The sequence below is a fragment of the Entelurus aequoreus genome, linkage group LG04 (genome assembly GCF_033978785.1).
Source record: "Entelurus aequoreus isolate RoL-2023_Sb linkage group LG04, RoL_Eaeq_v1.1, whole genome shotgun sequence".
In the NCBI taxonomy this organism is placed as follows: Eukaryota; Metazoa; Chordata; class Actinopteri; order Syngnathiformes; family Syngnathidae; genus Entelurus; species Entelurus aequoreus.
The window spans coordinates 23488787-23516554 of NC_084734.1; the positions used below are offsets into that span (position 1 = coordinate 23488787).

General features: G+C 41.5%; 1 protein-coding gene across 2 annotated transcripts in view; it reads left to right on the forward strand.

Moving 5' to 3' along the window:
• The first annotated feature begins 4116 nt into the window (after positions 1–4116).
• The window catches only part of mid2 (midline 2), a 236414-nt gene continuing 212762 nt past the window's right edge, over positions 4117–27768 (forward strand). For both annotated transcript variants that reach the window (XM_062044400.1, XM_062044401.1), the window contains exon 1: positions 4117–4321. The gene's annotated coding sequence lies outside the window, so the exon portion shown is untranslated. The remainder of the gene's footprint in view (positions 4322–27768) is intronic.

The window sequence follows — 27768 nt, forward strand, 5'->3', positions numbered from 1 at the left end:
CGCGTCCGCCTTTGTAGTCCGTGGTGACACCGTAGTCAATAAGCTTCTTACTATAATAAAAAGATAAAATGTTTTATCGATTAAGAATCGTTACAAATAAGAATCGAGATTAATTTGGAAATCTATTTTATTTTTACACCTCTAGAGCCTATCCGTTGGCCCAAAAAGTGTGGAACCCCTCCTTCAGACAACAGCGCCTCTGCTGGCTACAGCCAAGTAATTAATGCATGCTCTAATTGCTCCATCGATCAATTCTACAGGATTTCGTTCTTTAAACATGTCAAAGAATCAATAAAGACCAGTGGACAGTCTGTCATTAGACATTAAATGTCTGTAATGGCTCGTGAGTCTCATGTCGTTAAGTTGTTTGTGTCCGTGAAACAACAAGCACATGAAATTAATTATTAGAGTAATGTAGTGGCTGCTGGTTGCAGGAGCTCTGCACTCCTGAGTATCCTCCTTTTATGTTTTCTCCTGTTTTCATGTGTTTTTTGCTGTCTGATTCGGGCCCTTTCGGGACTGTGCAACCAGAGGGGGCCCTTTTGTGACTTCTGTTGTACTTTTTTTGGCTCTTTTTTGTGAACTTTCGGAACTGCCCTGGGGAGCCTTTTGGCCATGGCCATGTTTGCACCGGAGAGCAGCTGCTGGCTCTCTGCCACACCAGACTCCGCGTGGAGAGACCGGAGGAGGTGCGAACAAAGAGATGGGGCTTAGCATCGGGGTGCGCGAGCTTCATGGCGCTAAATGAGCATGTATCCGAAAACTCATTTGCATTTAGGGCCACATCGCAGTTAGGACTTCCCCCAGAGGGCCACTTTTAACAGTGAATAATATATGAATTTGCCTTTGCATTTGATTATGATTAGATTTTACTGTGAAAAACTGGCAACCAGGTTTTCACTGTAGTAAAAAAAAGTGTTTTACAATACCACTGTTTTTATTAGTTCTGGCAACAGAGCTCCCAGTTTTTTTAAACCGTAAAAAAATGTGGTACCGTTTTTCCATTTACCGTATTTTTCGGGCCATAGGGCGCACCGGATTAAAAGGTGCAATGGCGATGAGCGGGTCTATTCAGGTCTATTTTCATACAAAAGGCGCACCGGATTATGAGGCGCATTAAAGGGGTCATATTATGATTTTTTTTCTAAATTTAAAACACCTCTTTGTGGTCCACTTTACATGTGATGGTGGTTCTTTGGTGAAAGTGTTGCATAGATTATGTTTTACAGATCATCTTCAAGTAGCTTTCTGAGCGTCTCCTCAGGATGCGCCGTTTTGTGGGCGGTCTTATTTACGTGGCTCACCTTCGACAGCGTCTTCTTCCCGTCATCTTTGTTGAGCTAACTGTTTAAATGACATTCAGACTTTACTTAAATCAATAACGGAGAAGCATCTTCTCATTCGTGGCTCAATAATGCAACATCAACGCCGGAAATGTGTCCCGTGAAAAAACGTCCGACCGGAACTCTCTCTTAACTAAAGTTCCGTGGGTGAATTATGTAAACCCACTACAGTTTTTAGCGCTTTGATAGCTAGTCTACTGACATATATAAGTAAGAAATTTACACTACTTTATATTAGAAATGGCAACAGTGGAAGATGAATGTCCCATAAGAAGAAGATAGAGAAAAAGAAGAAACTTATGACTATGGTGTCGGCACGGACTACAATTGCGGACGCGCTCACATTTTCAGGACTTATGCAGACCCCAAATACACATCAGCAGGTACCAGAAGGTAAGAAAAGTTGGTTTTGCATATTATTGCGAAACAACGCCAGATAATGTCTGCTAATAGGTGCCATTTTCAGGTCCTTATACACACACCATAATAATACTCGTATGTTTAATGCGCCAAGCGGTGCGACTTCATAGCTTACCGAAGTCATACTAAAAACATTTTGACAGATTTTCGAGCGCTGTGGTAACGTTCAATATTCTCAATTGAACATTTAAAGTTTTGAGATTGTCATCTTGCAGTTTACCCGTATCTCTTATGTGTGTCTGCCATATATATAAAGGTTTATTTGAAATAGGGACAGATACAGAAACATAAATATCTGAAACAGTTATCCAATTTATGCATCATAGTGTTTGTAGCCAAAGCTAATTTACAACACTTGTCCCCAATCTACTGGTCACACTTATCATTACACCATGTACCAAATAAAATTGCTTCGAGGTCTGTAAGCACAACCAGAATTTTTCCGTATATCAGGCGCACCGAGTTATAAGGCACACTGTCGATTTTTGAGAAAATGAAAGGATTTTAAGTGCGCCTTATAGTCCGAAAAATATGGTAATTTTATTTACCGTAAAAACAACAACCGTAGATTTTACGGAAAACAAAACAGAACAGCTCAGTTGACAGAATTTTACTGTAAAAAACGGAGGTAAAGTTTAAAAAAAATTAAATTAATGTGCTGTAAAAACCACCGTCAATTTTACCGGTGGGAATCTTTGCTCACCTCACAATTTGTTTACGATTACGATTCAGGAGCTACGATTCGATTAAAAAGCGATTATTGTTGCATCATTATTTATGTATGTTGATGCAGTTTTATTTAATAAGCGTTTATCACTTGCAACATTTAAAAACAGTGCATTTGTTATAATAAACAGTCAAATTAATCCCCATTACATTTATTATGTTATATTAAATGTATTTATTTTCTGGGCGTTATTTATTTTAGAAAGAGTCTGCATTACATTATTTACAATACATTTATCGATTATTCACGTTTACTAATCGGTTTTCTAATCGTCCATGTTGGAATTGTCATTAACCTGAAAATAAATTATTTCCCCCACCTCTAAAATGTATTGTAATGTTTACAGTGTACAGTTTAATGGAGAACTTGCTGTGAAGTCATAAGTCAAAGAGATGTTTAAGTATGTATTTAATTTTTTTTGAATGTTTGAAAAATATATTTGTTGCAATATTATATAATATTAAAGTTTAAAAAACATGCAATTTCCTGCAGTACATATACAGTAGGAAGGGGATTAATATGGCCCCATTCATCACGGTTTCCTGCCACATGAAACGTGACAAATTGGGGCTGAGGGGCGTTGTGTGCACTATCCACTTTAGCCCCCAGATGGCAGTAGGGTGTTGAATATCTTAAAACAATTGTTTTGTGGCTATTCCAACTTTGAGCACATCGTGAGTTGCGATATAGAGTGGCACTTTCCATCGTTTTCAGCAGACTGCATTGCAAAATTATTAGACTTAGACTTAGACAAACTTTATTGATCCACAAGGAAAATTGTTCCACACAGTAGCAAAGAATGGAACGGGTAAGAATGGAAAGGTATAAAAGTAGACTAAAAATGTATCATAGTAGCAATATAAAATATAATATATGTAATATTTACATATTGTATATACACTATATAATATGTACTGATATATTATTATATTATATCATATTATATTATATTAACCTCCCTTCTTCCTGTCACGCAGGATCCACCCAGGAATGGGGCCATATGAATCCCTTACTGTATTTTTTTCAGTCAAAATGGAAATAACGAATACATTTAGTAAGAAAAGAGAAGGTACTTTATTATAACATATTATTTCCAGGCGTTTGCGAGCCAGATAAAATGAAGTGACGGGGCCAGATTTGGCCCCCGGGCCTTGAGTATGACACCTGTGCACTCGATGGATTCTCACTCATACGCTGACTGGGGGAGGGGGGTTCGTGGGCACAGACTTATATCTGCTGCTCTTTTTTTGGAGGTTTTCGTGGCGTTTCACTTTGTAGCTGTATGTAGAAATGGCGCCGCTGAAGTGCCAGCTGTTTGCATCAGCTGTGTGCTCTTTTAATGTATTTTATGTCCTTTGATCTTTCCCTCTTGTTTACATGCTTGTTTCTTTTTTTTAAATCATATTATTTGTGGACTTTTTCTATCCACACTACAGCAACATAATTTCCCCATTGTGGAATGAATACTATCCAAATTATTAGAGTAACTTGGCTACAAAGTCCTGCTTCTTGCTCGTGTGAAATGTGGGATTTTGGTGGGTGGAGTCTATCTGTAACCCCTCCCCCAAATCGGCTGTCTCTCTCTCTCTGCCTCTCTCGCTCTTTCTTCTCTCAGTAAAGTTGAGGCGTTCACTGCCCTGACTCAGCGACGGAGCTTTCGGTGTTTTTCATATTGTAATTCCGTGACATACCGTGGAAAAGCGACTCGTTGAGAAGAAATCGTCCACCCAGTAGATTCCAGGTCCACGCGCTTGTCCGCTTCCGGGTCTCTTCCTAAACTTGGTCCAGCTCCAAGATGACAGGCGACCAGCGCGCTCCACATGTCCGGCTGGTGAGTGTTCACGCTCGGTCAGACGCCTGGCGTAGGACCGCTCGGGCTCATGGGTGTCCCGGAACATAGTCTTGTATCGCTGGTTCATTTATTAATGTCTTTGAATGCGTCTTGTCGGTGTATTTAATGATTTAAATCACACAAATCAAAAGTTGATGACATTTATCTCTAACGTAACACTTACTAGGTCATGTTGACAAAATCAAACACTGCACTTGTATTTAATTTTTTTATGGGGCACAAAGTTCCATAAAATATCATATACACAGAAAAATAGACTCTTTAAATAGTATAAATAAATGTGCATTGTTGGAGATTGTACACATTTATTTATACTATTTAAGAGTTTGTTTTTTTGCCCCATAAAATAAATAAATCAAAAAAAAAAATCAAGTGCAGTGTTTGATTTTGTCAACATGACCTGGTAAGTGTTACGTTAGATATACGTGTCATCAACTTTTGATTTGTGTGATTTAAAATAATAAATACACCGACAAGACGTGTTGGAGATTGTGGGCAGCACGGTGACACAGAGGTTAGTGCATGTGCCTCACAATACGAAGGTCCTGAGTTCAATCCCGGGCTCGGGATCTTTCTGTGTGGAGTTTGCATGTTCACCCCGTGACTGCGTGGGTTCCTTCCGGGTACTCCGGCTTCCTCCCACCTCCAAAGACATGCACCTGGGGATAGGTTGATTGGCAACACTCGTTGGGACGGCGTGGCAAAGTTGGGAGAGTGGCTGTGCCAGCAATCGGAGTGTTGCTGGTTACTGGGGTTCAATCCCCACCTTCTACCTTCCTAGTCACGTCCGTTGTGTCCTTGGGCAAGACACTTCACCCTTTGCCTCTGATGGCTGCTGGTTAGCGCCTTGCATTGCAGCTCCCGCCATCAGTGTGTGAATGTGTGTGTGAATGGGTGAATGTGGAAATACTGTCAAAGCGCTTTGAGTACCTTGAAGGTAGAAAAGCGCTATACAAGTATAACCCATTTATCATTTATTATAACACTAAATTGGCCCTAGTGTGTAAATGTGAGTGTGAATGTTGTCTGTCTATCTGTGTTGGCCCTGTGATGAGGTGGCGACTTGTCCAGGGTGTACCCCGCCTTGCACCCATGTGCAGCTGAGATAGGCTCCAGCAGCCCCCGCGACCCCGAAAGGGACAAGCGGTAGAAAATGGATGGATGTTGGAGATTGTTTGCTGCCACAAAATAGAATCAACTCATTTGCATATCTTACCATTATTGAGGTTGCTTGGTTGATTATGTAATTGCAGAATTTGCCTCAGTCTGCTTCTAAAACGCTATTTTTAAATGATTTTAATCCATTGATTTAATCAAAAACAGTGCCTTCTCTGGCACACTTTAGGATTAATTGCCTAGAGGTAGAGAATACTGCAGGTTTGTGCAGACAAGTCCAAGTATCATCAGGAAATATGCTTCGCTCCCGAGGTGCTTTGTTGTCATCCAAATGTTCTTTTATTATACAATAACTTATTGTTTATGAGCCCACTGGCAGAATCTTTGCACCCGACGAAGCAGGAGTAGCAACAATAATACCATCCCACATAGTGATAATAAAAGTGTTGAATCCATCCAGAGTGGGTAGGGAAGTGTCACAAGTCGTACTTCAACTCCTGCGGCGCCGAATGTGTGAACATTGAATCCTGTGATCCTCCTGCAGCTCAAGTAGACTCCATGAGGGATTGTGCGCAATAAGATTGTGTTGAATACGTGTTGGGGTGCCGTTGACAGTCAGGTTAGCAAGATTAGGGTGTTAACTTTATTGAATTGTAAGTCCTTCAATACTACGCCATGTGTAAAATCAGAACGGTGTGATTTGTTGAATATCAAACTGTCAATAGTGATTTTGCTAATTTTTTTCTTCAAATGTTTGATTTATATCTACAAACCCCAAAACCAGTGAAGTTGGCACGTTGTGTAAATGGTCAATCAAAACAGAATACAATGATTTGCAAATCCTTTTCAACCTATATTCAATTGAATACACTGCAAAGACACACTGTTAGGAAGCCCACTATTTTGCATGTTTAGTGTTTATTACGCCTCACTGATAAGAGCGTTTGGCGGGTGTTGCAGTGTCCTAGTAGGGTCTGTGGTCCTTGAATGCGCTGTGAAAACACCTACCGTCATATTCCTCCACTATATCGATCACTCTGTTCTAAAAGAGCACCGTGCACAGTTGAATATCTTAGTTACTCAGACGGATATGTGTTTATACCATTTTCTACAATCTTTTATTCATGTTAGCATTTAAGCACCTCATGCTCATGCACCTCCTGGTACCCTAGCACCTCCAAAACGCTCAAATCTAAACTCCAAACATCCCAGAACAAGCTAGTCAGGTTACTTCTAGACCTCCACCCCAGATCCCACCTCACTCCTACCCACTTCTCCAAAGCAGGCTGGCTCAAGGTGGAGGACAGGGTTAAACAACTTGCACTGAGCCTAGTCTATAAAATCCACTACACCTCCCTGATACCGAAGTACATGTCAAACTACCGCCATAACCACAACACCAGGGGGAGCTCCACTAACCACGTTAAACCCAGATTCCGAACTAACAAAGGTCTTAACTCATTTTCTTTCTATGCCACATCAATGTGGAATGCGCTCCCAACAGGTATAAAAGAAAGGGCAATAAAAGTTCACCTCCAGGCAGCTACAACCCTAAACTAACACCCTCCCCGGATTGCTAATAATCAAATGTAAACAATCAAATGCAGATACTTTTTCTTATGCCTTCTGATCTCTCTCCCTCTCTCTCTCTCTCTCTCTCTCTCTCTCTCTCTCTCTCTCTCTCTCTCTCTCTCTCTCTCTCTCTCTCTCTATGTCAACTACTTGCTGTCCATATCCTACCCCCCCCGCCCCTCCACACCCTTGATTGTAAATAATGTAAATAATTCAATGTGATTATCTTGTGTGATGACTGTATTATGATGATAGTATATATCTGATAGTATATATCTGTATCATGAATCAATTTAAGTGGACCCAGACTTAAACAAGTTGAAAAACTTATTCGGGTGTTACCATTTAGTGGTCAATTGTACGGAATATGTACTTCACTGTGCAACCTACTAATAAAAGTCTCAATCAATCAATCAATCAAAAAGCTAGCGCCAGTCTTTTGATTGATTGATTGATTGAGACTTTTATTAGTAGGTTGCACAGTGAAGTACATATTCCGTACAATTGACCACTAAATGGTAACACCCGAATAAGTTTTTCAACTTGTTTAAGTCGGGGTCCACTTAAATTGATTCATGATACAGATATATACTATCATATATACTATCATCATAATACAGTCATCACACAAGATAATCACATTGAATTATTTACATTATTTACAATCAGGAGTGTGGAGGGGTGGGGATATGGACATCAAGTAGTGGACATAGAGAGAGAGAGAGAGAGAGAGAGAGAGAGATCAGAAGGCATAAGAAAAAGAATCTGCATTTGATTGTTTACATTTGATTATTAGCAATCCGGGGAGGGTGTTAGTTTAGGGTTGTAGCTGCCTGGAGGTGAACTTTTATAGCGGTTTTGAAGGAGGATAGAGATGCCCTTTCTTTTATACCTGTTGGGAGCGCATTCCACATTGATGTGGCATAGAAAGAGAATGAGTTAAGACCTTTGTTAGTTCGGAATCTGGGTTTAACGTGGTTAGTGGAGCACCCCCTGGTGTTGTGGTTATGGCGGTCATTTACGTTAAGGAAGTAGTTTGACATGTACTTCGGTATCAGAGAGGTGTAGCGGATTTTATAGACTAGGCTCAGTGCAAGTTGTTTAACTCTGTCCTCCACCTTGAGCCAGCCCACTTTAGAGAAGTGGGTAGGAGTGAGGTGGGATCTGGGGTGGAGGTCTAGAAGTAACCTGACTAGCTTGTTCTGAGATGTTTGGAGTTTAGATTTGAGGGTTTTGGAGGTGCTAGGGTACCAGGAGGTGCATGCGTAATCGAAAAAGGGTTGAACGAGAGTTCCCGCCAGAATCCTCAAGGTGCTTTTGTTGACCAGAGAGGAAATTCTGTAGAGAAATCTCGTTCGTTGGTTAACCTTTTTGATTACCTTGGTTGCCATTTTATCACAGGAAAGGTTAGCCTCTAGAATGGAACCTAGGTAGGTGACCTCATCTTTCCTGGTGATGACACTGTCACCTACTTTTATGGTGAAGTGATTGACTCTCTTAAGTTTGATGTGGGACCCAAACAGGATGGATTCTGTTTTACCCAAGTGGATGGATAGCTTGTTGTCAGCGAGCCAGGTGCAGGTTCTACAGAGCTCAGCACTGAGGATTTTCTCCACCTGTGACTTGTCCTTGCCGGATACCAGCAGGGCAGAGTCATCCGCAAACAAAAACAATTCACAGTCACATGCCGATGACATGTCGTTTATGTATATTAGGAACAGTAAAGGTCCCAATATACTGCCTTGGGGGACTCCACAGCTCACCGAGAGGGGGGGGGACACGGTGCCGTTCACCTCTACCACCTGCTCCCTCCCCTCCAAGTAAGACTGCATCCAGCTCCAAGAGGTTTTGTTAAATCCGATTGCTCTGAGCTTATCCAACAGTATAGCGTGGTTAACGGTGTCAAAGGCCTTCTGAAGGTCCAGCATGACCATGCCGCAGTATTTGCCCGCGTCCACCTCATGTTTGATGTGGTCGGTCAGATAGAGAAGGCATGTGTCAGTGGAGTGGTTAGTTCTGAAGCCGGATTGGAATTTGTACATGAGTTTATTAGTGGCAAGGTAACTATCGACCTGTTCATAAACTATTTTCTCCATTACTTTCGAAATGGAGCTGAGAATAGAAACAGGTCGGTAGTTGCCAGGTTCCAATTTGCTTCCTTTTTTAAAGAGGGGAGTTACTCTTGCTATCTTAAAATCTTTTGGTACTTGGCCTTGTGTAATTGATAGGTTTATTATGTGCGTGATGATCGGGGCAATGATGGAGGCAGAGTCCCTGAGGAATCTGGAGGGAATATTATCAAGGCCGGTGGCCTTGTTAGGGTGGAGCGCGCTCAATTTTTTAAACACCTCATCAGCTGTGACCATTTCTAATTTGAAATCATTGTTGGATACTCCTAGCTTTCTGTAGAAGGCTTTAATGTGTTCTACACCAAAGCGACCAGAGTGGTGGGACAGCTTGTTGACAAGAGTTGCAGCTATGCTGGTGAAAAAGGCGTTAAGTCTGCTAGCTACCTCCATTTTGTCTGTAATGAGGGAGTCACCCTCCTTGATGCTGATGTTGGTGAGTCTTGTTTTAAGTTTCTGGCTGCAACCAGGAAGCTGGTTGTTGAGAATTTTCCAGAGCTCACGTGGCTTATTCGTGTTTTCCTCTATTTTGTCATTAATGTAATTTTTTTTTAAGGATTTAGTCAGGTTGGTTGACTTATTTCTTAATTTATTGCATTGCTTTTTGAGAGTTGAAAGGAGTAATTTGAGGTTGATATTATTGGGTTGTTTATCTACTTCTGTTTTACATTTTTGGTATTCAGAGTATTTCCTGTCTCTGTCTTTTATGGCAGCTAATAGGTCCGGATTCATCCATGGTTCCGAGCGGGCTTTGATCCTGACTGTTTTCACGGGAGCCATGTCATTTAGTATCTTTAGGAACGCCGTTTTGAAGCGATCCCAAGCGACATCGACCAGGTTGCTCGCGAGCACAGGGGACCAGTCCCACTCATCTAATTTTAAATTGAAATTGTCATTGGAGTATTTTTTGAGGGATCTGGATTGGGCTGTTATGTGGCCATTGGCTTTAGGTTTAGCTATTTTACGGGTGCAGAAGGTCAGATAGTGGTCGCTAAGACCACAGATCATGACCCCACTATTTTTTATTTTAGGCCGGTCTGAAGTGAGAATGAGATCTATGGTTGATTGGGTGGAATCACACACCCTTGTGGGTAGCGCTATTAGCTGGGAAAGACCGTGCAGATTACAAAACTTGCTGAAGGATCTGAAGACAGGCGCATCTTTGCGTTGAATATCTGTGTTCAGATCCCCAGTTATAATTTTCTCCATGTTGTCTGTCCCCGCCAAGCATTCTTCCAAAGCCCCATAGAAATCACTCTGATTAGGGGGTCTATAAACAGTCCCTATTAGTACCGGCTTAGCATTTTTAAATTTGATTTCCGCCCACACAGATTCCAGGTTATTGTGGTTAAGATCAGTGCGAGTTATGTATTTAATATCCTGGTGAATATACATACAAACGCCCCCACCGTGTTTATTCCTATCCTTTCTGATAACCGAAAAGTTTTGTATTTCTATCTCTGAGTCAGAAATACTTTGATCAAATTTGGTTTCAGAGAAACACAAGATTTTTACCTTCGTGTTGAGGAACATTTCTCTGATTTGGTCGAGTTTGGCTCCAGAGAGGCTGTTCACATTAAGGTGGATGATGTGTAGTCCACTGGAACCAAAAAGAGCATCAGAGTCCGCTGTGTTGTGGTACTGACCAGAAAAATTGTTGGTTATTATTGCTGTTGCAGTTGAAGAGCAAGGAGAGAGAGGAGAGAGAGGCATATTGATCGTCCTCCAGGTGAAGGGGGAGGGAGAGAAAGGGGGAGGGGAGGGAGAGAAAGGGGGAGGGGAGGGAGAGGGAGGAGGAGGCCAGGTAGGGTTGCTGGGGGATGGGTTGGGTTTCCTTTTGGCGGGCTTTTTTGAAGACAAAGAGAAAGAGAATAACGAAAATGTTTGTGTAAAGGCGCCTCTAAATCCTGTGTATGGCGCGTCCTCGGCCGTCCGGGACCGGGGAGAGGTCGCGTGGACCCCCGCCATCTCGTGCAGTTCCCCGCAATCACCGATGTCTGGGTCGCCGTCCACCGCAGCCGCCGCGTCGTTCACCGCCGCTGAGTCGCTGCCTTCTATGATGACCGGGTCGTCCTCCACCGCCGCCGCCGAGCCTCCGACCGTGTCGATGAACGGGGCGAAGTCCTCCGCCGAGCCGCCGACCGCAGGAGCACAGGTGAGCTTGAGCTGAGACGAGCCGGTAGCCGAGTTAGCTTCGATGGCGACGCTAGCAGTAGCATTGCTAGTCTTCGCCAGTCGGGACAACATTAACCGTGTTGTTGCAGGTCCAGGGTTGAGTTCAGTGTCTCCTGATAGTAGAAGTAATAGTAGTATTATTGACTTTCTGTCTATCCTTCCAGTCAGGGGCATGTTTCTTCTGCCTCGATGTGCAGACAAGCACGATGCTAACACGTTAGCTCCGAAGCCAAGGTGCTTCGCCGATATATTGTCGTGGAGATAAAAGTCACTGTGTATGTCCATTTCGCGTTCTCGACTCTCATTTTCAAGAGGGTAGAGTATCCGAGGAGGTTTAAAATATAAATCCGTAATCCACAGTAGAAAAAGGAGGAAGTGTGGGATAATCCGAGCAGTTGTTTGGATTCCCGATCGGGAGCGGAAGAGGGTGCGACCGCTCATCTCGGCGTCTCAGGTCCTGAGTGTGAGTTTGTCAAAGTGCGGCTATCAATTACGTTTATTCGATAATTTTATTTTAAAACGGCAATACCAACCATTGCAGTGTTTCCCCCAAAAATGTGTTAGTTAAGGTGGTGACTCTCCAGGGTGAGAGGACCGGGGAAGGGGGTGGGTGTAACTCGGCCTGTCGCCATCACGTCTCCACCTTGTCGCTGCCACCACAGCCTGGGGGGCAATAGACTACAGACAGTGAAGTAGGCCGGCTTCGTCACGTGAAAAAGCCTACAACTTTTGTTTGTGTTTTCCGCTCCATTTGCTGAATGGCGATATACTATATATATCACAATATTTTTTCTGTAAAGTAAAAACAAAACAGTCCTAATTACCTGAGATACTAAAATAATGACTTACAAAGTCAAATTAATGACTTACTGTAAGTTAGCGTTTGCACAGTTGAATATCTTAGTTACTCAGACAGATATGTGTTTATACAATTTTCTACAATCTTTTATTCATGTTAGCATTTAAGCTAGTGCCAGTCTTTCTGTGAGTTTGTCAAAGTGCGGCCATGTTGATTCGATAATTTTATTTTAAAACGGCAATACCAACCATTGAGAGTTTACTGCGGTTATTGTTAACACCATTTATTGTTACATCCCTAAACAATATATTTTCATTTTTAGCAATATCAATTCACAAGGCATGATATAATATTCCCCCCACCCCACTCCTCCGGTAGTCTAGTCCATGGAGTGGCGGCAGCGTCATGCTAACGTTAGCTGCAAACAACAAGACTTTCCGGGACAGAACAAAAAAAAGTGAACGATTTACCATGAAACAGTAAGAGAAGCCATTTCAACTTTTGTTCGCTAAGATTGTACGGTTTTGGCAGCCATACTACGTTATGATCATGCAACGTAAACATATGACTGTTATTATTATTGATTATATTTGTAACTAAGAGTCTTGGAAGATCACCACGTAAGAAAGTACAGCAGGTACTTTTGTTTACATAAACATATCCCACATTGCGCAGTGTCAAGTGCGCCCAAAAAAACATAAAAATTGCTGTGCGCAACATCCTGTCTGATTGTGCTAGCAAAATAACATTGCAGAAAAACAGCCCACATATTTTATGTTATTATTTTGCTCTTGAAGAAACGATACCTTTGTGCAATTTGCAGTGATGGAATGTTGCAATACAAGTGCACTTTCAGTTGCAATTCTTTTTTTTTTTTCAGAATTGCCCTTTTAAGACTTTGGAGGAAGTTTAGGCTGCTCCGAATGTTTTATGATGAAGTTAAAGTTAAAGTACCAATGATTGTCACACACACACTAGGTGTGGTGAAATTTGTCCTCTGCATTTGACCCATCCCCTTCATCACCCCCTGGGAGGTGAGGGGAGCAGTGGGCAGCAGCGTAGCCGCGCCCGGGCATCATTGAAAAAAGGGCTTTTGCATTTTGTTACAGATATGAGACATTTTCAATATTTGAGTGTAAATCCAGTCAAATCGTAATTAATTGACTAAGAAGCCTTTGAATCAAATTGATTTGGGAGATTGGCCATGATACCCAGTTATTATGTTATGATTATTATAGGGCTATTTTTGGACAGTTATTCTTAATTTGTAAGTAACTTTCTTGACTTGAATTTGTCATTCAAACAACCCGGTGGGCATGACCTGCATATCCCAGTCTTTTCCTTGGCCCATGGAGCAGTTATGATTAGGCCCTTTGAACTCCGCTTTGCAGCAGGTAGCCAAACAAATCTGAAATAAAACTCTAAAAAAATGAAATTTGAGAACAATTCTGCAGTGTCTGTTTGTTTGGTAATGTGTTCATTCAGGAACTTTTAGTAGAACCTCTCGTTCCTGGAACTATAGGTTCCTGTAGAAGTGTGTGGTTTGTGTTTCAACCACATATCACAGTTTACGTAGTTTATACAAATCAGACTGATGACATATGGAGGAGTGGTTTACTATATTTCTACACTGATACCATGTTAATAAACAGACAATATTAGGTCACAGTTCTTTTACTAAATAGTAAGTAATTGAAATACAAAGCAATAATATACCAAAACGATATGATTTAAAAAACTGACTTTTTATTTGTTCATAAAAAGTCAGGTTTTTGTCCGCAATGTCCAACAGTCAGAAAGTTGTCCTCTCAGTAAATGATGAATTCATGAGTCAGGCGATTTCTTGTGGTCCATTTCAGTTGTAAATAACAATATATAAATAATAAATATCAGTGTTTATCTGTAAATAACAATATATTAATAATACTTGTCAGTGTTTATCTGTAAATAACAATTTTAAAATAATAAATGTCAGTGTTTATCTGTAAATAACAATGTATAAAAAATAAATGTCAATGTTTATCTGTAAATAACAATTAGGGTTGTACGGTATACTGGTATTAGTATAGTACCGCGATACTAATGAATCATATTCGGTACTATACCGCCTTTAAAAAGTACTGGTCCGCCAACCCCACGCGCCCCCGTCATCGTCACGTCGTGTCATTGTTGGTTTACGAGCAGAGGAGCATGTTCGGTAGCACACAATCACGGAGTACTTACAAGCAGGCACAGTGTGTAGACAGAAAAGGGAGAACGGACGCAATTTGGCTTAAAAACTGACGATAAAGGTGAAGTTATAACACTGAAACACCCTCAGGAAGAGGTGCTTTAAGACATGGCTAGCTAGCTAGCGGGGAAAGTCCAGCCTCAGTCTGCAGTGTTTTAGTTACTTCTAAATCACTAATCCTCGCCTCCATGGTGACAAATAAAGTATGTTTCTTTAAAGTATTATCCCTGCAGGATGAGAAATAGCTAAACATGCTTCACTACACACCTTAGCTCACCGGCGTCAAAATGGAAACAAACGCCATTGGTGGATCTACAGCTAACATCCACTGTAATTATACCAAGTACAGGACCGTATCTAGTCAATACTACTATGATTACGTCGATATTTTTTGGCATCACAACATCTTCTTTTGTTTTTTTAAAATGTTTATTATGTTTATAAAGTAGCGGCCGAGTTTCCTCTGCCGGGTGGCGGGGCTCTCCCTTAGAGATAGGGTGAGAAGCTCTGCCATCCGGAAGGAGCTCAAAGTAAAGCCGCTGCTCCTCCACATCGAAAGGAGCCAGAGAAGGTGGTTCGGGCATCTGGTCAGGATGCGACCCGAACGCCTCCCTAGGGAGGTGTTTAGGGCACGTCTGACCGGTAGGAGGCCACGGGGAAGACCCAGGACACGTTGGGAAGACTATGTCTCCCGGCTGGCCTGGAAACGCTTCGGGAAGAGCTGGACGGAGTGGCTGGGGAGAGGGAAGTCTGGGCTTCCCTGTTTAGGCTGCTGCCCCCGCGACCCGACCTCGGACAAGCGGAAGAAGATGGATGGATGGATGGATGGATGTTTATAAACTCAGGAAATATGTCCCTGAACACACGTGGACTTTGAATATGACCAATGTATGATCCTGTAACGACTTGGTATCGGATTGATACCCAAATTTGTGGTATCATCCAAAACTAATGTAAAGTATCCAAACAACAGAAGAATAAATGATTATTACATTTTAACAGAAGTGTAGATAGAACATGTTAAAAGAGAAAGTAAGCAGATATTAACAGTAAATGAACAAGTAGATTAATAATTAATTTTCTACCACTTGTCCTTAATAATTGTGACAAAATTATAGAATGATAAATACATATATACATATGTTACCGCAGGGGTGGGCAATTAATTTTTACCGGGGGCCGCATGAGCAACCCGAGCACTGCTGGAGGGCCACATCGACAATATTTCAATTAAATTTTGCTCAATATTATTTTTGATGTATACCGTAAGATAAATAATAATAATAATAATAATAATAATAATTAATAATAATAGTAATACTTCAACATAGTGTGTGTAACAGCATTCCATGACTAATATAAATAAATTAACATTAATAATAAATGACAGTAAAATAAGCACACGTATGACTGAGGAGTCATAGTGTAACTTTGTGTGGTGTTTGAGTTGTCCGAGTTTTTGTGTGGCCATAAACGCACCAGTGGTTTAGTGCTATGCGTGTTGGTGACAGATGACAAGTTGGTTTTGGCCTGGTTTGTACGGCAGAAAATGACTAGTTTTTCGAGATAGAAGTGTTTTACTTATGTTTTTGGTGTGGTTCTGGCCGAATATAAACAGTTTTGCTCAATAAAGTGATCGATATAATTCCTGGCCTCGAAGCATCTCGATAGACGTTACAATAATTGAACGGTGTTCAATTGAACGGTGTTGACGAACACCGTTAGGGCCGCTTGTTGTCACTGTCACTCAAAGTTGCATTGCAAAATTACATAGAATAAATATGTTTATTTTGTTTAGAATTCAGATGGGATTTGATTTGGTGCGCGGCATATATTTGCTGCACGCAGCAGACGCTAGCAGTGCGCAATTGCGCAGGCACGCACCTTAGAGGGAACGTTGCATGGCAGTCCATGTCTTGTTGGAAACACGCCATTCTTCATCAACTTTTCTCTTTTTAGCGTCTCGGGTGTAAACCGTGCATCACTTGTCGCTGAATGTGCACCTTCACTCGCAGGTTACACACAGACACACGCCCATAAATAATACTTTTCAAAATAAAATCAGCACAGTTGTATTGCGCGCACGACATAGATGTTTTTTCAACTTTATTTTGTAATTAATGATTGCAGCTGTTCACATTCACTAACAATCACGCACACGCATACGTCCACACGGAAGTAATGCAAATAACGATTTTCAAAACAAAAGCAGCACCGTTGTATTGCACACTCGACATAGATACTTTTTAAAATGTATTTTGTAATTTATAATTGGCCTCACGCGGGCCGGACAGGGACGCACAAAGGGCCGGATGCGGCCCGCGGGCCGCAGAATGCCCAGGTCTGCGTTACCGCATATGTCAGTAGACTAAATTTGGAGCCTTCGTTTGTTTACTTACTAATAAAAGACAAGTTGTCTTGTATGTTCACTATGTTATTTAAGGACAAACTTACAATAAGAAACATATGTTTCATGTACCCTAAGATTTTTCAGTAAAAAATAAAGCCAATAATGCAATTTTTTGTGGTCCCCATTATTTAGAAAAGTATCAAAGTACCGAAAACTCCACCCATCCATCCATTTTCTACTGCTTGTCCCATCGAAATAATTTTGGTACCGGTACCAAAACATTGGTATCGGAACAACACTAATAACAATAAATAAATAATACATGTCAGTGTTTATCTGTAAATAACAATATATAAATTATAAATGTCAGTGTTTATCTGTAAATAACAATATATAAATAATACATTTCAGTGTTTATCTGTAAATAACAATATGTAAATAAAAAAATGTCAGTGTTTATCTCACGCTGACAACACAAATACATCGTCTTTAGCGTTAGCTTGTTAGCATTAACTTTCTGTTCACTGGGGTTGAAGCTAACAACTACACAAATGGAGTGTCACTGACTACTTTTACAACATGTAACAAAGTAAATAGTTAATATTTGATGTTATTTACCTTCGTTCCACTCGTGTGCTACCTCCTTTATTTCACATTAATCCAACAAAGTCTAAGAGTAGTAAGCAGCTGTCTGGCTTCGTACTCCTCCGTAAATACGTTTAAAAGAGTCTGTCCACTTCTCGTAGCTTTGCGTATTGAAATGAAGTTTGTAAAAATAATAACTAACATTAAAGGCCTACTGAAAGCCACTACTACCGACCACGCAGTCTGATAGTTTATATATCAATGATGAAATCTTAACATTGCAACACATGCCAATACGGCCGGGTTAACTTATAAAGTGACATTTTAAAATTCCCGGGAAATATCCGGCTGAAACATCGCGGTATGATGACGTATGCGCGTGACGAAGTCCGAGTAACGGAAGTTATGGTACCCCGTAGAATCCTATACAAAAAGCTCTGTTTTCATTTCATAATTCCACAGTATTCTGGACATCTTTTGCAATTTTTTTAATGAACAATGAAGGCTGCAAAGAAGACAGTTGTAGGTGGGATCAGTGTATTAGCAGCGGACTACAGCAACACAACCAGGAGGACTTTGTTGGAGCGCTAGCCGCGCTAGCCACGCTAGCCACGCTAGCCGCCGACTTCACCTTGACTTCCTACGTCTCCGGGCCGCCAAACGCATCGGGTGAAGTCCTTCGTCCTTCTGCCGATCGCTGGAACGCAGGTGAGCACAGGTGTTGATGAGCAAATGAGGGCTGGCTGGCGTAGGTGGAGAGCTAATGTTTTTAGCATAGCTCTGTGCAGTCTGGTTGCTAAGTTAGCTTCAATGGCGTCGTTAGCACAGCATTGTTAACCTTCGCCAGCCTGGAAAGCATTAACCGTGTATTTACATGTCCACGGTTTAATAGTATTGTTGATTTTCTATCTATACTTCCCGTCAGGGGTTTATTTCTTTTGTTTCTATATGCAGTTAAAGCAAGATGCTATCACGTTAGCTCGTAGCTAAAGCATTTCGCCGATGTATTGTCGTGGAGATAAAAGGCACTGAATGTCCATTTCGCGTTCTGGACTCTCATTTTCAAGAGGATATAGTATCCGAGGTGGTTTAAAATACAAATCTGTGATCTACAATAGAAAAAGGAGAGTGTGGAATCCAATGAGCCAGCTTGTACCTAAGTTACGGTCAGAGCGAAAAAAGATACGTCCATCGCTGCCTCTCAAGTCATTCACTGTAACGTTCCTCATCTACGAATTAATGGGGTAATCATCACTTTCTCGGTCCGAATCTCTCTCGCTCCATTGTAAACAACGGGGAATTGTGAGGAATCCTAGCTCCTGTGACGTCACGCTACTTCCGGTACAGGCAAGGCTTTTTTTTATCAGCGAGCAAAAGTTGCGAACTTTATCGTCGATTTTCTCTACTAAATCCTTTCAGCAAAAATATGGCAATATCGCGAAATGATCAAGTATGACACATAGAATGGATCTGCTATTCCCGTTTAAATAAAGAAAAATCATTTCAGTAGGCCTTTGAACTGCATATAGTTTAAAGACTACGGATGATTAAAAACACTGCAGGATAGTTCCACTGATCAGCGTTCTTCAGCACACAGATGCCCCACAAAAGTTCCTGCATTTCAAAAGTTCCTTTTGTTCTTCTTTTTTTCGTTGTCTAGTTTGTTGAAATAGAAATACGTAAGAAATAAATAAGTCGCCGCATATATTCCAATGGCGGTCGTGTGTTTGAAAAATAAGTTTTAGGAACTGTGTTCAACCAATCAGCGTTCGACAGCACAACCCCCCCCAAAATAGTTTAGGGTATCTTTGAAAAGTTTCACCTAGCAAGGAGAAACTCCAAAAGGTTCCTGAAGAACTAAATCTACCTGGGTAGTATTTGGTGGAAACACAGGGGGAACTTAAAAGTTCCTCAAAAAGTTCCTGCAGTGGAAAAGAGCCTATTGTTTCCAATGCTTCTAAACTACAAACTGGACTGATAGTTAACTTTAATATTTCAGTCTGTTGCGGCAGTCCACTCCATTAATGTCCCCTTAGTGCACCACTGTGCCGAGCTTAGTTGTTTTTTTTTTTGTCAATTGATTTCCACAAAGCCCCTGAGGTGTTCTTTCTCATGCTATTACACAACATGGCTCATCTGCACATGTATATATATTCCAAACAGCAGCCAGCCAGACAGTCCTGTAGGGAATGACTTGCATCTTCAAGCTCCATATGCTCTCTTTCCTGCCAGTCTTTAGGCTGGCCGCTCTTCCTTTTGCTGCGTTTCTTGCTCGCCTTCCTGCTTCCAGTTCTCCCGCCAAAGACTGCTGGCAGATATTTATTTCTAGCAAGAAGTCCACAGCAAAGTTTTGCACCTGCTTAACATTCTTCGATTCTTGCTTGACCACATTGCCGCAGGACAGTTTATACTGCTGGTGGTTCACTTTAAAAGCGTGTGGCGGTAACTTTTGGAAAAACATTAAAGCATTGAAAAGCAGCAAGCCGCAGGCAGAATGTGACCTTCAAACTGACTTTGTGAGTTATAATCTGAAACACACAAGGCCCAGAATACAGTAAAAAAATCAAAAGGGTAGATAGTCATCTCTTATCTTCTGATCTGCTGTGCTTGGCTTGCTTTATGTACTTTTGGATTATTTCGCCCGTGTTTTTGCAATCCTGTCACAGCCATCCCCTTGTAAAATGTTTACTCTATTTAAAACCGCAATGCAGTACAAAACTACACACTTGACATAAACTCAACAGTTTTTGTTGGATGTTGTGATAATGCAGCTGTACCTAATGATGTGACCAGCGAGTGTATAATCAAACTACAGCTGTGGATAAAGGAAGCAGCTGACTTCCACGGCTCAGCTCGTTAGCAACCAGCTGCTTGTGTGTGTGCTCCTGCGGCGCTGCATACGTTTCCCATGATCCAACCTGCTGGCACCAGCACCGTGGGATCAAGCCCGGCCCCTGCAGTCTTGTCGATAACCCCCAATTCAGACATACACACTCAACCTGTCGCCACCCTCTAGCTCTCCAGCGTACCACACCTCCTTCTCCCCGGGAGGCATGTCTGGTGAGAAACTCGAGCCAGGGAGGGGTGTGTGATACAGGAGCTACAGTCATGTTTCAAAAAAGTTAGGTCATCTCATGATGTCTAAGCTAATAACTTGTTTACTCCTGAACCGCTGCACACAAAAATTTGGCAAAACATAGATCTGACCAATTGAAGTCCAAGACTAGATCTGACCAATCGAAGTCTATGAGCATGAACTGATGAAGCCATATAAGTCTAAGACTAGATCTCACCAATCCAAGTCCAAGACTAGATCTGACCAATCTAAGTCTATGAGCATGAACTGATGTAGCCATACAAGTCTAAGACTAGATCTGACCAGTCTAAGTCTATGAGCATGAACTGATGTAGCCATACAAGTGTAAGACTAGATCTGACCAGTGTAAGTCTATGAGTATGAACTGATGAAGCCATACAAGTCTAAGACTAGATCTGACCAATCTAAGCCTATGAGCATGAACTGATGAAGCCTACTTGGATGAGAGGCGAAACGTCTTCTAAGACAAACCAAACAGTCCAGTTGCGATCACTGAATGCCCTGAGAATACAATAACCTGATGAATGAGAACATCCGTAGACATACACACCTGTTGTTATTAAAACCCAAAGTTTGAACTAAGGTTGCAAGATATAGACAATATACAATATATATTTGGATGACAATGATGGAGATTTTAATACTATCGTCATATCAAGACAAGCATGCAATGATGCCTTTTAGCTTTGTCTCGCAAATTTGACAGTGACAAGTGTACGAACGCATCCTCAACAAACTGTAGCATTCCCGCTCGAAGGCTAATGTCCCTCCACAGTAGGGCTGCACGATTTTAAGATACAACTTAATTGCAATTTCTCTCTTTGAGCCAGCGTTTTTGCTAAGTTAGCCCATTCAACTTGCGGCACTTTCATTTTGAGGATATTATCAGCAAAGGGGAATTTTTTTCAGCAGCAAATCTTTAATTGTGATGAAACCAAAAAAGATGCCCCAGCAGACCTTTATTATAGCAAAGGAGAAGGTATCCTTCAACACAAGCCGTTGAAGGATTGCCTCATGTGCTAACTCTAGCGATGATTACGTGAAACCACATCTCGTTTATCACTCCGAAACTCTCAGGTTGTTCAACAATGCCACAAACATTCACAAACACAAGATTTAATGATTTGTACAACATGGTGGTTAACGTTTCGGACCTCAAAACTTTTGTGTGTCTGTGTGTGTGTGTGCTTGTTGACATTTAAGCTTCCTGTAATGTTGTTTTGTTGTTTGGATACAAAATATATTGTTGAGCCATTACCCCTGTGTTATGTTGGTTTGATGAACCAATCCATCCATCTTCTTCTGCTTATCTTGAGGCTGGGTTGCGGGGGCAGCAGCCTAAGCAGAGAAGCCCAGACTTCTCTCGCCCCGGCCACTTCGTCCCGCTCCTCACAGGTCAAGCTCGAGGTGTTCCCAGGCCATCTGGGAGACATACGACCCCCAAAGTGTCCTGGGTCTTGTGGCCTCCTACCGGCCGGCCGTGCCTTAAACACCTGCCCAGGGTGGCGTCCAGAGGGCATCCTGACCAGATGCCCGTACCCTTTATCTGGCTCCTCTCGATGTGGAAGAGCAGCGACTTTACTCTGAGCTCCTCCCAAATGACAGAGCTTCTCACCCTGTCTCGAAAGAAGACGGAGAAAACTAATTTCGGCCGCTTGTACCTGTGATCTTATAGGGACTTTTGCAGAGTCCAGAATAAATTATTCATGTTTACATTGATTCTTATGGGGAACTCTTCTTCAATATATGAACATTTCATGTTGAAGAACCATCAATCTTCCACTGTATGTTTGCAGCATGTTCGAAGGTTAGCACCCTCTAGGTGGCCACAACAGGCCGTAACTTTTCAACCACTAGCTGTAAAAGTCAGGAGAAGTGTGTGGAGAAGCAATATTGAGCTTTGCTTGTTTAAAAAATTCACTTTTTCTTCTCCACTATACTTCCTCCAGACAATTTCTGTAAAGATTTCTCTAAGGTACAACTTTTGTGGAACCCTTTTACTAGCATATTACCATGTTGATGTCCGCCCCAGCCGGGGTGATATATTATTGATCAAAAGGACGGCGTGGCGAAGTTGGTAGAGTGGCCGGGACAGCAATCGGAGGGTTGCTGGTTACTGGGGTTCAATCCCCACCTTCTACCATCCTAGTCACAAGGCAAGACACTTCACCCTTGCTCCTGATGGCTGCTGGTTAGCGCCTTGCATGGCAGCTCCCGCCATCAGTGTGTGAATGTGTGTGTGAATGGGTGAATGTGGAAATACTGTCAAAGCGCTTTGAGTACTTTGAAGGTAGAAAAGCGCTATACAAGTATAACCCATTTATCATTTATTTATTTAAAAGAGAGCAACAGAGTGTGGAAAATGGGAGCAGAGAAAAGATGGCAACTGAGAGGTTGGGTGGAAAGCAGTATTCAATAATCATTATTGCCTACAAAACAGAGCCCATCCATGCACTAAATCATGGTGGTGCCACCCTAGTGTTTTGTTCCTTTTATCAGAGGTGTGACATGTATCACAATAGTGTGGGTCCAGCATGATGTAGAACATTCACCATGCCTACATCGACACAAATGTTTGGCATTATGACGACTGCTGGATTAACGAGCCTAAAAACAGAGCTGTCCCCCTTTTCCGTCTTTGTGCCGATACAGATTGGTAAAGCGTAACAATAGTGTGCAACAATCGCCTGGAATAGACTGTGGAAAAGAGGCTATTGAGGATAGAGGATAGAGAGACATGGTTCCAGTCGCTGAAAAGCATTGTGTATGAGGGATTTGGCTTCGGTCTCAGAGGTTCTTATCAACAACAAACAGTTAACAATTGTCAAAAAATTAGCGTATTCATTTAAGGGATGTTCAGTGTCCAAGCAAAGAACCTATTGCCTCGATCTGGTTACAGGAAGTAAAGGCCAAAGGTCAAATGTGTACGACTGATTTGTTTTCAAATCAATGCTGTTACCCTATTTACTTTTGAATGATTTCTGTCCGAACATTGTAGAATTAAGGACAGTCATTATTATTTGTGCAAAATCTCTATTGATACGGAATGAATACATACATTTAAAGATACATACACACTTAGAGCTAGCACGCTGATCGCTAACTCAGAGCTAGAACAGTGATCGCTTGCTGGCACCCACCTTGTGCGCTAATCGCTAGCTAGCTTACATGCTAACATGAATACGACACAATTAGGTCTTTCCCCATTACCAATGTCATACCCCAATCTAAACTTGTATAAACAACTAAGCTATACAGGCTGTTCTCCCTCTCTACAGAGTGGTAGATCCTTACACAAACAATAAGTAAAGGACATCGCTTTGCCTTTAGCTTTAAAAAAACAACAACAAAAAAACACTCTAAAACCTTTACTAATAATGGAATAAGATAAACATGTCCTTCAACTACATTGGGTCTTTTTTGTTTGTTTTGGGTTTTTATTTTCCTTACATTTGTTTAACATTTGGGTTGTTACTACGTATGGAATGATGTTAGTTATTTTTTTTTGTTAAATTTTAAAATTCAAATTTTAAACGTCTTCATAGGTCATATGTCAATCAAATGCTGGGACTGCATCTTAACCTAAATATCTCACGCTGGGGACATAAATTGTCCCATTGAACCACCCTTGTGACTGTTTTGGACTTATGTTTGCGTTTTTTCTGTGTGTGGTGTTTTAGGTCCTGTGCCCTTATTTTGTAAATGTATTTTCCCCGTGCCATTCACAGGCGTCCACACCTGCTGCCGATTGGCAACTGGGACACCCATGCACCCAGTTGCTAATCAGTCCCCATATTATAATTTGTTCGGCACTACACTGCCATGATTAATGCCTATGTGATTATCCACAAAAGAAGTCCCGTGTTTTGCGCAATTCCGTTTGCACTCGCCTTCTTCTGTTTCTCTTACTATTAGTTGCGTGTTTTCCCACTCCCTCGGGAGTGCGTTTTCTTTTAATTCATTAAAGAATATTACTTTTACTCTCCGTCTGCCTCTCGTCTGCTGCATCTTGGGGTCACATCGCCGTAGCTACCTCCATGCCCGTGACATTTATAACAATAATTAATTGCAAAGTCATTAAACAATTTAATCATGCATTTTCTAATTTCAGAGTTTTATTGGCTTTGAAGAATGGATTGCATAACTTACACAAACTGCTTTATCTCTATAGTATTTTCCCACCCACACTTGAAAGAGCTGCATATACACACACAAGCACACTTACAATATGTATTCAATGTGTAGTGTCATCATCTTTTGACTTAATCTCAATAAATCCATCAAGTTATTGGGTACATGTTAAAAAAAAGTACAGCACAATCATGCTGACATTTAACAATTTAACATGTCTAAAAGAAATAGGAAGAAGCAAAGCGTATCTCTGTCTCATGAAAGTGTCTGATACTGTTATCAGGCACTGTTCACCAACATTTCTTTTTTGTGAATGCTGTATGTTTATAATACCTCTTAAACCAACCCACCTATATCCATTGTTGAAGTTCCTTACCTTTTCATTCTATAGTTTACGTCCACATACAAAAATGGCAAATTAGCAGTATGCATGCACATACTAAATCCTGCTCGCTGAACTGAGTTCTCATGCGCTATGCTGAGGTCTCACAGATTTATCCCCGAGTCTTTTATTTCATCCTAATTAATTTGCCTTAAGTGTCAATTTATCCTGCTGAACTGGGCCCTTTCCTGATCCAAATTTGCTGGTCCAGCAAACAGGCTTTGGACAAAGCTGCCTTTTTTGTCTCCAGGGTTTAACTCTGGTGTGTGTAGCAGTGAACGTTGTTAACCTTCACGGTTATCCCCGATGGTTTTGTAGGACCCTGGAGACTTGGACTGTTTTTAAAATGTTGGGCATCTATTGTTTGGTTAACAACCTATTGATTTGTGTTGGCCTCAGACATATGGCTACCCGGAGGTGGGGGAAAGCTGTGTTTATTCTCATTCACTAGCGTCATTGTTTTAAAGCATACAAACATTGCCAACTCCTCCTGTCCTATTGTGGTGAAAGTAATTGTCATTGGCTGAGAAGTATTTTATAAGTCACACAGGTATTATCTGATGTTTGCTCTGCTACACTGGCAAGTAAAAGCCCGATCAACTGGTCTGATGTGGCAAATTTGCAGAGTATTCGTGTAAAAAGGCTTTAGCATTTAGCTCATACATTACATTATCTATTGTCTTTGGCAGTTGTCAGTGTGCATGTTTCCATAGTGTCTTAAACGTAAGTTAAACTTAATATATGTTGGCTTGGTGCCAAAAATACTTTTTACTTGCTCTTACTTACTCACTTACTTGTAAGTTAGCAGAAAATGGAATTTATTTGATTGCACGGTTTCCCCTACATGTAATTGATCGTGGCGCACCGCCACAGCAAGATAAATGCCGCCTTTTGATTGATTGATTGAGACTTTTATTAGTAGGTTGCACAGTGAAGTACATATTCCGTACAATTGACCACTAAATGGTAACACCCGAATAAGTTTTTCAACTTGTTTAAGTCGGGGTCCACTTAAATTGATTCATGATACAGATATATACTATCATATATACTATCATCATAATACATCACACAAGATAATCACAATGAATTATTTACATTATTTACAATCAGGGGTGTGGAGGGGGGGTTAGGATATGGACATCAAGTAGTGGACAGAGAGAGAGAGAGAGAGAGAGAGAGATCAGAAGGCATAAGAAAAAGTATCTGCATTTGATTGTTTACATTTGATTGTTAGCAATCCGGGAAGGGTGTTAGTTTAGGGTTGTAGCTGCCTGGAGGTGAACTTTTATTGCGGTTTTGAAGGAGGATAGAGATGCCCTTTCTTTTATACCTGTTGGGAGCGCATTCCACATTGATGTGGCATAGAAAGAGAATGAGTTAAGACCTTTGTTAGTTCGGAATTTGGGTTTAACGTGGTTAGTGGAACTCCCCCTGGTGTGTGGTTATGGCGGTCATTTACGTTAAGGAAGTAGTTTGACATGTACTTCGGTATCAGGGAGGTGTAGCGGTTTTTATAGACTAGGCTCAGTGCTAGTTGTTTAACTCTGTCCTCCACCTTGAGCCAGCCCACTTTAGAGAAGTGGGTAGGAGTGAGGTGGGATCTGGGGTGGAGGTCTAGCAGTAACCTGACTAGCTTGTTCTGAGATGTTTGGAGTTTAGATTTGAGGGTTTTGGAGGTGCTAGGGTACCAGGAGGTGCATGCGTAATCGAAAAAGGGTTGAACGAGAGTTCCCGCCAGAATCCTCAAGGTGCTTTTGTTGACCAGAGAGGAGATTCTGTAGAGAAATCTCGCTCGTTGGTTAACCTTTTTGATTACCTTGGTTGCCATTTTATCACAGGAAAGGTTAGCCTCTAGAATGGAACCTAGGTAGGTGACCTCATCTTTCCTGGTGATAACAATGTCACCCACTTTTATGGTGAAGTCATTGACTTTCTTGAGGTTGACGTGGGACCCAAACAGGATGGATTCTGTTTTACCCAAGTGTATGGATAGCTTGTTGTCAGCGAGCCAGGTGCAAGTTCTACAGAGCTCAGCACTGAGGATTTTCTCCACCTGTGACTTGTCCTTGCCGGATACCAGCAAGGCAGAGTCATCCGCAAACAAAAACAATTCACAGTCGCATGCCGATGACATGTCGTTTATGTATATTAGGAACAGTAAAGGTCTCAAATATACTGCCTTGGGGGACTCCACAGCTCACAGAGAGGGGGGGGGACACGGTGCCGTTCACCTCTACCACCTGCTCCCTCCCCTCCAAGTAAGATTGCATCCAGCTCCATGAGTTTTTGTTAAATCCGATTGCTCTGAGCTTATCCAACAGTATAGCGTGGTTAACGGTGTCAAAGGCCTTCTGAAGGTCCAGCATGACCATGCCGCAGTATTTGCCCGCGTCCACCTCATGCTTGATGTGGTCGGTCAGATAGAGAAGGCATGTGTCAGTGGAGTGGTTAGTTCTGAAGCCGGATTGGAATTTGTACATGAGTTTATTAGTGGCAAGGTAACTATCGACCTGTTCAAAAACAATTTTTTCCTTTACTTTCGAAATGGAACTGAGAATAGAAACAGGTCGGTAGTTGCCAGGTTCCAATTTGCTTCCTTTTTTAAAGAGGGGAGTTACTCTTGCAATCTTAAAATCTTTTGGTACTTGGCCTTGTGTAATTGATAGGTCTATTTTGTGCGTGATGATCGGGGCAATGATGGAGGCAGAGTCCCTGAGGAATCTGGAGGGAATATTATCAAGGCCGGTGGCCTTGTTAGGGTGGAGCGCACTCAATTTTTGAAACCCCTCATCAGCTGTGACCATTTCTAATTTGAAATCATCATTGGATACTCCTAGCTTTCTGTAGAAGGCTTTAATGT